We start from the raw sequence: 13,018 nt of genomic DNA, 5'->3' as shown, positions 1-13,018 counted from the left end.
ATATACACTCATTATTAACATGCAGTTTCATATATTTTTCAATGCACTTTAACAACAAGGTACAATAGTTAGATCTGAGGGGAACAATTGGCATTTATCATGTACAGGAAATCAAACGAAACCCAGACTTTAACCAAACTGTACAGCAGGGAAGAGGTGAGATGAGTGTGTTTTGTGTAACACCCCTCAGCAAATAACGTTAGCAAAGCAACTCAACTGCAAATAAAATTGCAACACAGTTTATACGTGTACCCATATTAGGTAACGTGTGTTTTTTTTTTTCATTTGAGTTCAGGCACTGGAACGTTTCAGGCACTGGAATTTAGCCGTGTGTTTGTTTTTCACTGTAGCTAGTGTTCCAAACAAAATACCAGCAGGAGGATAACAGTTTGGTATATATGAATAAAGTTCTCGTCCTCGTGCAGAGCAGGGTTATCTGTGGTGTTGACGCTGAGGTCAGGTGACAGCTAGAGGACTGAGTTGGTACTTGACTCTGTCGAGGCTGTCGTTGAGCGGTGGCTCTGTGGACCGAATCTGGAGGGCCAGCACTACCAGAGACATCACTATGGCAGCAATCTGGAATACAGTGGAACAGATCAAGTTTCAAGGTTCCAGTTTATTTACAATGTATAACACGTTGGAAATGTTATACACTTTCACGTTATTTTGATTTTACCTTTGTTTTAACAGTAAAAAAACAAAACAATAACAAAACATGATATAATATATAGAAATGTGCACAGAATAATGTGCTTTTTATCCACTCATATCCACAACAAAGAGTCTACATTGTGATATTGAACCATAGTTGTACTAAATGCTACACTTGTCTTGCATCTAAAGACATAACACCTGGGGCGGTAATAGTAGCTTCACAATAAAACATGAATAAACATTAAACATTAAAACAATAACAGTAGCGTCACAATAAAACATGAATCAACATTTAACATTAAAACAATAACAGTAGCTTCACAATAAAACATGAATAAACATTTAACATTAAAACAATAACAGCAGCTTCACAATAAAACATGAATCAACATTAAACATTAAAACAATAACAGCAGCTTCACAATAAAACATGAATCAACATTAAACATTAAAACAATAACAGTAGCTTCACAATAAAACATGAATCAACATTAAACATTAAAACAATAACAGTAGCTTCACAATAAAACATGAATCATCATTAAACATTAAAACAATAACAGTAGCTTCACAATAAAACATGAATCAACATTAAAACAATAACAGTTGCTTCACACTAAAACATGAATCAACATTAATTAAACATGAAAACGATACAAGTCAGTGGTCATACCATAATGGTGGCAAATGTAGAGATGAATCCGATCATGATCTGAATCAGGAAGTTCATGTGTCTCTTCAGGATGGGACCACAAGGCTGGAACAGACAGAGATGGCATTGTAACAGCCATATAATTAGATATTAGAATTCATTATATATTACAATTACATATTAAATAATTGAATAGTATCTCTGTGGTAACAGATCTCTTCATTTTTTTTTTGTGATTTATCTTGTAACTTTGGAGTCAGTTTAGCCCAATGCTAGCTAGCTTTCCCCCGAAGATTGTGGCATCAAAATACAAAAATTAACCAAGGTTTAAATTCGACTGCTTTACCTTGCTGTACACCCAGCGCTCCTGGGACACTGAAGTTGTAGTTTGTCCGTGTGTGTTATTGTGCTGACAGTTTAGCTTCAGAAAAACACAGACAGAGAAACAGGATCAAACTCCTTTATGGGTCACCACAAGCCTCTGTAGACTCTTTTGAGTCTGTTTAAAGCTTCTATCCTTAGTTGCTACATCCAGTTTTGGACTTGTACATGTATTAAATATACCCACTGACATCAGGGCAGCAGGTAGCCTAGTGGTTAGAGGCAGGTAGCCTAGTGGTTAGAAGCAGGTAGCCTAGTGGTTAGAAGCAGGGTAGCCTAGTGGTTAGAGGCAGGGTAGCCTAGTGGTTAGAGGCAGGTAGCCTAGTGGTTTGAGGCAGGGTAGCCTAGTGGTTAGAGGCAGGGAGCCTAGTGGTTAGAGGCAGGTAGCCTAGTGGTTAGAGGCAGGGTAGCCTAGTGGTTAGAGGCAGGTAGCCTAGTGGTTAGAGGAAGGTAGCCTAGTGGTTAGAGGCAGGGTAGCCTAGTGGTTAGAGGCAGGTAGCCTGGTGGTTAGAGGCAGGTAGCCTAGTGGTTAGAGGCAGGTAGCCTAGTGGTTAGAGGCAGGTGGCCTAATGGTTAGAGGCAGGTGGCCTAGTGGTTAGAGGCAGGTAGCCTAGTGGTTAGAGGCAGGTGGCCTAATGGTTAGAGGCAGGTGGCCTAGTGGTTAGAGGCAGGTAGCCTAGTGGTTAGAGGCAGGGAGCCTAGTGGTTAGAGGCAGGTAGCCTAGTGGTTAGAGGCAGGTGGCCTAGTGGTTAGAGGCAGGTAGCCTAGTGGTTAGAGGCAGGTAGCCTAGTGGTTAGAGGCAGGTAGCCTAGTGGTTAGAGGCAGGTAGCCTAGTTGTTAGAGGCAGGTAGCCTAGTGGTTAGAGGAAGGTAGCCTAGTGTTTAGAGGCAGGTAGCCTAGTGGTTAGAGGCAGGTAGCCTAGTGGTTAGAGGCAGGTAGCCTAGGTGGTTAGAGGCAGGTAGCCTAGTGGTTAGAGGCAGGTAGCCTAGTGGTTAGAGGCAGGTAGCCTAGTGGTTAGAGGCAGGTAGCCTAGGTGGTTAGAGGCAGGTAGCCTAGTGGTTAGAGCGTTGGACCAGAAACTGAAAGGTTGCTAGATTGAATCCCTGAGCTGACAAGGTATAAATCTGTAATTTTGCCCTTGAACAAGGCAGTTAACCCACTGTTCCCCTGAACAAGGCAGTTAACCCACTGTTCCTTGGCCATCATTGTACATAATAATTTTGTTTTTTAACTGACTTGCCTAGCTAAACAAAGGTAAAATTAAAATAAATGATTTAAGAATATAACTTCTCATGACCCCATCAGAACCCCAAACACAAGCTTGTTTTACTCCAATGTTTGTAGACAAACACTGTACAGCCTATAATGTTGATATCATGGATGGTCAGTCCTTGCATCCATAGCTCTGTCTATGAGTTGGAGAGGGGTTACATTTCTCCAGACCCATCCCTCAGCTGTTTATCATTTAAATGACGAAAGGCTGGTCCCAAGGCTGTCTTGTTTCTCCATTTTATATTTTGTTTATCTCAATCCGTTGGCTGCTGCTATTAGTCATCTCTGTGCATCTAAAATGTCTCCACTGTTAAGACAGCCTTAGCTCTCCTTGTCCATCTCCTAACAGGAAGGTACTGTAGGTAAGCTCACCATAGTGTTCTGTAGGCCTAGATTTACAGTCTCACATAGACTACTGTCCAATGAGTTGTCTGGAGGGAGTGGAGGACAGTAGCAGGAGAGTGGAATGTGACAACCCCAGTCTGAGTGGCCACGCAGTCCACAGCATTGATCCTAATGGACAAACCACAGAAACAAACAAACAAACCAAAAAAGATCACTAATTTTCAAATATCAATATTTGTTTGATTGTGCAACAACAAACGACAATATTGTACAACAACAAACGACAATATTGTACAACAACAAACAACAATATTGTACAACAGCAAACAATTAGTCTGGTCCACCTCTGTATGTTTTTGCCAACTATTCTGTCTACCGTTGTCAATAAATTGATTTTATGGTAATAATGACGGTGTTAAAGTCGATCCAGATCTGGCAATGTTAACAATATTTAGATAAGTTGGCTGAAGATAATACAGATCTGAAGCCAGATTGATTGATTGATTGATTGATTATTACTGATGCCTGGAGTTTGTTCAGCTCCCTCTGGACCTGCGGTTCAGTATCGTGAAGAGGAGTCACAGAGTGAAACCTTCTGTCCAGAATCTCCTCCATCTTAAATGAATAAAGAACACGTTATTATAACATCACACACTGTTCATTAACATAACAACCGTTTTTTAATTGTTAAAAAGTCAATGACATTTTTAGGGGAGGAAGTGGATACCTTTGGTTGGGCACGAAGCATCGGCACAGCGATGATTACGATGGCTATGAATTCACAGGTCATGAAGACAACATACTGTAGAAAGATACATATATATATATATATATATATATATAGAGAGAGAGAGATAGAGAGAGATATAGAGATAGAGACAGATAGACAGAGAGATACAGAGACAGCTTAACAACATGCAGACCCCCCCCCCCCCCCCACCAAAAAAACCCTGTCCTAATCATTTATTATAATTTTCAAATCAAATCTAAACAATCAGATGAATCTGAATAATAACACAAATCAACCATATTACTCTGATCTGTGAGACTAAGCTGTTATAAACCAGGGTTGTTGTCTATGAGACTAAGCTGTTATAAACCAGGGTTGTTGTCTGTGAGACTAAGCTATTATAAACCAGGGTTGTTGTCTGTGAGACTAAGCTGTTATAAACCAGGGTTGTGTGTCTGCGAGACTAAGCTATTATAAACCAGGGTTGTTGTCTGTGAGACTAAGCTCTTATAAACCAGGGTTGTTGTCTGTGAGACTAAGCTGCTAAAAACCAGGGTTGTTGTCTGTGAGACTAAGCTGTTATAAACCAGGGTTGTTGTCTGTGAAACTAAGCTCTTAAAAACCAAGGTTGTTGTCTATGAGACTAAGCTGTTATGAACCAGGGTTGTTGTCTATGAGACTAAGCTCTTATAAACCAGGGTTGTTGTATGTGATACTTAGCTGTTAAAAAACTGGGTTTTTGTCTATGAGACTAAGCTGTTAAAAACCAGGGTTGTTGTCTATGAGACTAAGCTGTTAAAAACCAGGGTTGTTGTCAATGAGACTAACCTCTTATAAACCAGGGTTGTTGTCTATGAGACTAAGCTCTTATGAACCAGGGTTGTTGTCTATGAGACTAAGCTCTTATTAACCAGGGTTGTTGTCTATGAGACTAAGCTATTATTAACCAGGGTTGTTGTCTATGAGACTAAGCTCTTATAAACCAGGGTTGTTGTCTATGAGACTAAGCTGTTATAAACCAGGGTTGTTGTCTATGAGACTAAGCTCTTATTAACGAGGGTTGTTGTCTATGAGACTAAGCTCTTATAAACCAGGGTTGTTGTCTATGAGACTAACCTCTTATGAATCAGGGTTGTTGTCTATGAGACTAAGCTGTTATAAACCAGGGTTGTTGTCTATGAGACTAAGCTGTTAAAAACCAGGGTTGTTGTCTATGAGACTAAGCTGTTAAAAACCAGGGTTGTTGTCTATGAGACTAAGCTGTTATTAACCAGGGTTGTTGTCTATGAGACTAAGCTGTTAAAAACCAGGGTTGTTGTCTATGAGACTAAGCTGTTAAAAAACAGGGTTGTTGTCTATGAGACTAAGCTCTTATTAACCAGGGTTGTTGTCTATGAGACTAAGCTGTTATTAACCAGGGTTGTTGTCTATGAGACTAAGCTGTTAAAAACCAGGGTTGTTGCCTATGAGACTAAGCTGTTAAAAAACAGGGTTGTTGTCTATGAGACTAAGCTCTTATTAACCAGGGTTGTTGTCTATGAGACTAAGCTCTTATTAACCAGGGTTGTTGTCTATGAGACTAAGCTCTTATAAACCAGGGTTGTTGTCTATGTGACTAAGCTCTTATAAACCAGGGTTGTTGTCTATGAGACTAAGCTCTTATGAACCAGGGTTGTTGTCTATGAGACTAAGCTCTTATTAACCAGGGTTGTTGTCTATGAGACTAAGCTCTTATAAACCAGGGTTGTTGTCTATGAGACTAAGCTGTTATAAACCAGGGTTGTTGTCTATGAGACTAAGCTCTTATAAACCAGGGTTGTTGTCTATGAGACTAAGCTCTTATTAACCAGGGTTGTTGTCTATGAGACTAAGCTCTTATAAACCAGGGTTGTTGTCTATGAGACTAAGCTCTTATAAACCAGGGTTGTTGTCTATGAGACTAAGCTCTTATGAACCAGGGTTGTTGTCTATGAGACTAAGCTCTTATTAACCAGGGTTGTTGTCTATGAGACTAAGCTCTTATAAACCAGGGTTGTTGTCTATGAGACTAAGCTCTTATAAACCAGGGTTGTTGTCTGTGAGACTAAGCTCTTATAAACCAGGGTTGTTGCCTATGAGACTAAGCTATTTTAAACCAGGGTTGTTGTCTATGAGACTAAGCTATTTTAAACCAGGGTTGTTGCCTATGAGACTAAGCTCTTATAAACCAGGGTTGTTGCCAATTCCATTTCAATTCCAGTCAATTCAGAATTAAAATCTAATTCCAATTCCAAAATCAAACTTTTCCTTGTTAAAAAGCATTGAAAAGACTTGGAATTGGAATGTCATTGTACATTCTGAATTGACAGGACTTGAAATGTAATTGATCCCAATTGTGTTAGGCTGCATTTACACAGGTAGCCCAATTCTGATCGTTTCGCCACTAATTGGTATTTTGACCAATCAAATCAGATCTCTTGCTTATAATTGGGCAGAAGATCAGAATTGGTCTGCCTGTTTAAACGGCGCCTTAGAGACAACTTACCAGGATCAGCTGTATTCTCTTGTCTCTGTAGGCAGCGTAGCCTCCCAGGATGGAGAACAGCACCGTCATGGGTCCAAACACATTTAGTACGTACATCTCATGGAGGGTACTGCGATGGTCAAACTGCACTCACACAAATAATACAGGTCTGTGTTGCTGTCAACATCACTTTAGGTGACGTCCTGTAGGTTTTTACAATGTCAATTTCACAGCAGGTCATTTTAAAGGTCAGTTAAATGACCTGACGACTTTGTTCATTTACAATGAATTGTAAATGGTGTTATTATTTCATAAGAAGAAACTCTCTGAGTTCTGAAACATTTGTAGAGTTGTTACCTCAGGAGGGTGTTGGAAGCTGTATGAAACCCCAACTACGAACAGAAATACCCCAGATACCTGCAAGTATAGATATTTTAGGTCTGTTACGGTACGTTACAAATGTATTAAGATGTAAGATGCCATTATTGGAAACACACTACACTGCTATTTACACAATATAGATATACTTCAATATGTTTTACATTTTGTTATTGTATTTTAGACGAACAGTTTGTTTTTAATATGACCCCTTTTCAGATGTTAAATGTTTACACAGGTGTTTTTAATATGATTTATACACTGTTATAATGATGAATACATAACATAACCAATTAACCAAATAACTCATTAACAAAAGAAGGTCAGACCTGGTAGGTCAAACCAGTACGTACCAGAAGCAGGACATTGAAAGTGATACACAGTCCTCTCGTGTACGTTCTGCCATTCCCCATAGTGCGTTAAACACGTCCTCGATCCCAAAACAGTTGCTTCAAACTATAACTGGACGGATAATGGACTGAACACAAGACTCTGGGGGTGATTTACTGTGTTTAAAGGGGATCCTTCAACTTGTTTCTGTTGGAGGGTGGAAAATGACCAAGTTTGGAAGGTTGTTTCTTTAACTACTACGTTAGTTGGCAGAAAGCCCTTGGTTACCAACTACGGCAGAAGAAATGGATCAAAATAAGGAGTTTTCTTTTCTTCTTGGCAGTGGAAAACACTTGGGTTTTATTTGGCCTAAGAGACGCACAGCACTTGTCTGGGTGGGATTGGAGAGAACAGCATCTGTAGGTTACTCTTCCTAGTGAATTCCATGAAAACAGAGTAGATACACTGCACTACAGTACTAGTCAAAGGTTTGGACACACCTACTCATTCAATATTTATTTTTACTATTATTCTACATTGTACATTCATAAAAAAAACTATGAAATAGCACATGGGAATCATGTAGTCAACAAAGAAGTGTTAAACAAATCAAAATATATTTTAGATTTTAGATTCTTCAAAGTAGCCACACTTTGCCTTGAAGACAGCTTTGTACACTCTTGGCATTCTCTCAACCAGCGTCCCTGGAATGCTTTTCCAACAGTCTTGAAGGAGTTCCCACATATGCTGAGCACTTGTTGGCTGGTTTTCCTTCACTCTGCGGTCCTACTCATCCCAAACCATCTCAATTGGGTTGAGGTCGGGTGATTGTGGAGGCCAGGTCATCTAACACAGCCTGTGTTGGGTCATTTTCCTGTTGAAAAACAAATGATAGTTCCACTAAGCGCAAACCAGATGGGATGGCGTATCGCTGTATAATGCTGTGGTAGCCATGCTGGTTAAGTGTGCCTTGAATTCGAAATAAATCACCAACAGTGTCACCAGCAAAGCATCCCCACACCATCACACCTCCTTCTCCATGATTCATGGTGGGAACCACACATGCGGAGATCGGCTGTTCACCTCCTCCTCCATGCTTCACGGTGGGAACCACACATGCAGAGATTGGCTGTTCACCTCCTCCTCCATGCTTCACGGTGGGAACCACACATGCAGAGATTGGCCGTTCACCTCCTCCTCCATGCTTCACGGTGGGAACCACACATGCAGAGATCGGCCGTTCACCTCCTCTGCATCTCACTAAGACACGGCGGTTGGAACCAAAAATCTCAAGTTTAAAATATATTTTGATTTGTTTAACACTTTTTTGGTTACTACAGGATTCCATATGTGTTATTTCATAGTTGGGATGACTTCACTATTATTCTACAATGTAGAAAATAGTTTAAAAAATAAAGAAAAACCATTGAATGAGTAGGTGTGTTCACACTTTTGACTGGTACTCTATTTTAATCAAAATAAATGTGGTGTAGGTTAAGATATCTGAACATTTAAAGTTGATATAACTCAGGCAGCACAATAACTTGAAATAATAAGCTGCAAATATTTGTTTTCAGTGGATACACAAGTCCAGTACCTCACTCTGTAAAGAATCTGGATCCTTCTCTCTGCTCTGCACAGAATAACAATGAGCTGACGAGTTCAGATAGGAATGCCATTTGTAATCAGACGTCCAAGTCAAGGCACTGCCATTAAACAGAAGAACATAAATACCTTTCAATTTAATTATTTTCTAAAATATTTCAGTCGTAGTAGCCAAATTCAGTAGCATTGAAGTGAAGTTTTAGATGTTTCCGGATCAACGCCACAACTGCAGACAGACACCTGTTAGAAAGTATGTGAAAGGGTGGGATAAGATTACTCAAGGCCACTGCAGCACTTTGGGGGCGTTTACACAGGCAGCCAAGTCTTTTGACCAATCAGATCAGATCTGCAAAAGATCTAACCGTGTTGTGTAATGGTGAGAGGTTAGCATGTCTTGGGGCTATGATATTTGTGCGCCTGTAACTTTCTGACTCATAGCCAAGAAATCTGTAATGCATTTTGACATTTTTGCAGAGGTCATAGTCACACAATTTTACATCTATCTAAGATGTTTGTTGCAGTATTTCTCAATGAAAAAATGTGCATGAAAACTATCCATCACTCTGTAAATGACAACAAACACTTAATTGAGGAATCCCATCCACTCCTACTAGGAGTACTACTGTTGACAAATCACCAATGAAGGGGCGTAGACTTCGGCTACCGAACTTCGACTTGCCTCAAGAAAACATTTTGTGTGCTTGTACAGCCGGAAAAAAGCCTTCCCGAACACCAAAAAGAAGAAAAAATGTCACAAAATGTTGGCATTATATATGCGCAAACTGTTTCCACTGGGAAACATGTGACACTCCCTAACCCCAAACCCTACCTTCATTTTAAACCAATGAGGAAATTCAACATTAGTTCTCTGGTCAGTCACGTCCCATTAGTTTTTCCCAACCTCATGGTACGGAGGAGGTGGCGGGTCATACACGTTGGCGTAGGGAGGAGCTTGTGTTGAAGGCAGCATGGGAGGAGCTTGTGTTGAAGGAAGCATGGGAGGAGCTTGTGTTGAAGGCAGCATGGGAGGAGCTTGTGTTGAAGGCAGCATGGGAGGAGCTTGTGTTGAAGGCAGCATGGGAGGAGCTTGTGTTGAAGGCAGCATGGGAGCAACTTCCTTGGAAGACAGCATGGGAGGAGTTCGAAGAATAGTTCCCATTTCCATGTTGGTTGCAAAGCTAAGTTAATAAACAGATCACTGGCCATTTTGAATCCCACCGTACCTTCTCCGCTGTGCAATCCGGTTTCCGAGCTGGTCACGGGTGCACCTCCGCCACGCACAAGGTACTAACCGATATCCTAACCGTCATCGATAAAAGATTGTACTGTGCAGCCGTCTTCATCGACCTGGCCAAGGCGTTTGACTCTGTCAATCATCGTATTCTTATCGGCAGACTCAACAGCCTTGGTGTCTCAAATGACTGCATTGCCTGGTTCACCAACTACTCCTCAGACAGAGTGTGTCAAATCGGAGGGCCTGTTGTCCGGTCCTCTGGCAGTCTCTATGGGGGTACCACAGGGTTCAATTCTCGGGCCTACTCTCTTCTCTGTATATATCAACGATGTCGCTCTTGCTGCGGGTGATTCCCTGATCCACCTCCACACAGACGACACCATTCTGTATTCATCTGGCCCTTCTTTGAACACTGTGTTAACAAACCTTCAAACGAGCTTCAATGCCATAAAGCACTCCTTCCGTGGCCTCCAACTGCTCTTAAATGCTAGTAAAACTAAATGCATGCTTTCAATCGTTCACTGCCCTCACCCGCCCGCCTGACTAGCATCACTACTCTGGACGGTTCTGACTTAGAATATGTGGACAACTACAAATACCTAGGTGTCTGGCTAGACTGAAAACGTTCCTTCCAGACTCATATTAAACGTCCCAAGTCAAAAATTTAATCTAGAATCAGCTTTCTAATCCGCAACAAAGCCTCCTTCACTCACGCCGCCAAACATACCATAGTAAAACTGACTATCCTACCGGTCCTCGACTTCAGCGATGTCATTTACAAAATAGCCTCCAACACTCTACTCAGCAAACTGGATGCAGTCTATCACAGTGCCATCCGTTTTGCCACCAAAGCCCCATATACCACCTACCACTGCGACCTGTATGCTCTAATCGGCTGGCCCTCGCTACATATTTGTCGCCAGACCCACTGGCTCCAGGTCATCTATAAGTCTATGCTAGGTAAAGCTCTGCCTTATCTCAGCTCACTGGTCACAATAACAACACCCACCTGCAGCATGTGCTCCAGCAGGTATATCTCACTGGTCATCCCCAAAGTCAACACCTCCTTTGGCCGCCTTTCCTACCAGTTCTCTGCTGCCAATGACTGGAACGAATTGCAAAAATCACTGAAGCTGGAGACTTATATTTCCCTCACTAACTTTAAACATCAGCTATCTGAGCAGCTAACTGACCACTGCAGCTGTACATAGTCCATCTGTAAATAGTCCACCCAATCTACCTACCTCCTCCCCATATTTGTTTTTATTTACTTTTCTGCTCTTTTGCACACCAGTATTTCTACCTACACATCATCATCTGCACATCTATCACTCCAGTGTTAATTTGATAAATTATAATGACTTGCTACTATGGCCTATGTATTGCCTTACCTCCTCAAACCATTTGCACACACTGTATATAGACTTTATTCTTTTTTTTTTTTATTGTGTTATTGACTGTACGCTTGTTCAAATTCCATGTGTAACTCTGTGTTGTTGTTGTTGTTTGTGTCGCACTGCTTTGCTTTATCTTAGCCAGGTCGCAGTTATTAATGAGAACTTGTTCTCAACTGGCCTACCTGGTTAAATAAAGGTGAAATATATATATATATATATATTTTTTTTTTAAGTAAAAACCTTTAAAGTACTACTTAAGTTGTTTTTTGTACTTCACATTTACTATTTATATTTTGGACAACTTTTACTTCATTACATTCCTAAAGAAAATGCTGTACTTTTTACTCCAAACATTTTCCTTGACACCCAAAAGTTCTCATTACATTTTGAAGAGGGACAGGAAATGGTCCAATTCAAGAGAACGTCCCTGGTTATCTCTACTGCCTCTGATCTGGTGGACTCACTAAACAGAGAACGTCCCTGGTTATCTCTAATGCCTCTGATCTGGTGGACTCACTAAACAGAGAACGTCCCTGGTTATCTCTAATGCCTCTGATCTGGTGGACTCACTAAACAGAGAACGCTCCTGGTTATCTCTACTGCCTCTGATCTGGAGGACTCACTAAACAGAGAACATCCCTGGTCATCCCTACTGCCTCTGATCTGGTGGACTCACTAAGCAGAGAACGCTCCTGGTTATCTCTACTGCCTCTGATTGGTGGACTCACTAAACACAAATGCTTTGTTTGTAAATGATGTCAGAGTGTTGGAGTGTGTCCCTCACAGAGATTGCAGGCTGAAGTTACCCCGAGACTCCGATCCTGGGTCTGTTTAGCATTTTCCTCACCAATGGTTAAGGTTAGGATTGGGGGAGGGGGACCTGATCCTAGATCTGTACCTAGGGGAAACTTCACCCTGAGCGAGATGTCAGTCAACATTCCAACCACTTCCTTCTTCATTGGAAAACATGCAAATGCTAAGTTACACAAAGAGTACACCTGCATCCCAAATGACACCCTATTCCCTATATAGTACACTACTTTTGACCAGGGCCCATTGGGCACTATGTAGGGTATAGGGTACAATTTAGGATGAAGTCCTGCATTTTATTATGACCATAGTAATAACTTCCGCCAGGTTGCAGTTCGGTAATAAAGTCCTACATTTAAACAGAGTAAAAACAAAGGGGCTTTTTCAATAGTTGGACGTGTGCCCCACCTGCACTCTTGTGGTTACAATTCTCACAAATGCTTGCATTGCTTTCCATTCCTCTGAAACAAAGTACTGTGGTTTTGTCTTTTTTCCAGCACTGATCTGCACGTACTGCGTATACAGTGCCTTGCGAAAGTATTCGGCCCCCTTGAACTTTGCGACCTTTTGCCACATTTCAGGCTTCAAACATAAAGATATAAAACTGTATTTTTTTGTGAAGAATCAACAACTAGTGGGACACAATCATGAAGTGGAACAACATTTATTGGATATTTCAAACTTTTTTAACAAATCAAAAACTGAAAAATTGGGCGTTCAAAATTAT

At 41.0% G+C, this 13,018-nt stretch overlaps 1 long non-coding RNA gene across 1 annotated transcript; it reads right to left on the bottom strand.

The window, feature by feature from the left end:
• Positions 1-6,663: 6,663 nt before the first annotated feature.
• Positions 6,664-7,340, bottom strand: LOC139394260 (uncharacterized). Its single transcript, XR_011629810.1, has 3 exons — positions 7,269-7,340; positions 6,895-6,954; positions 6,664-6,681 (listed from the first exon to the last, which is right to left on the bottom strand). It is a non-coding gene; the product is annotated as an uncharacterized lncRNA (long non-coding RNA).
• Positions 7,341-13,018: the final 5,678 nt, after the last annotated feature.

This window comes from Oncorhynchus clarkii, unplaced genomic scaffold (assembly GCF_045791955.1).
Source record: "Oncorhynchus clarkii lewisi isolate Uvic-CL-2024 unplaced genomic scaffold, UVic_Ocla_1.0 unplaced_contig_796_pilon_pilon, whole genome shotgun sequence".
In the NCBI taxonomy this organism is placed as follows: domain Eukaryota; kingdom Metazoa; phylum Chordata; class Actinopteri; order Salmoniformes; family Salmonidae; genus Oncorhynchus; species Oncorhynchus clarkii.
The sequence above is the reverse complement of the archived record's forward strand: the minus strand, read 5'-3'. Positions and strand labels throughout refer to the sequence as shown.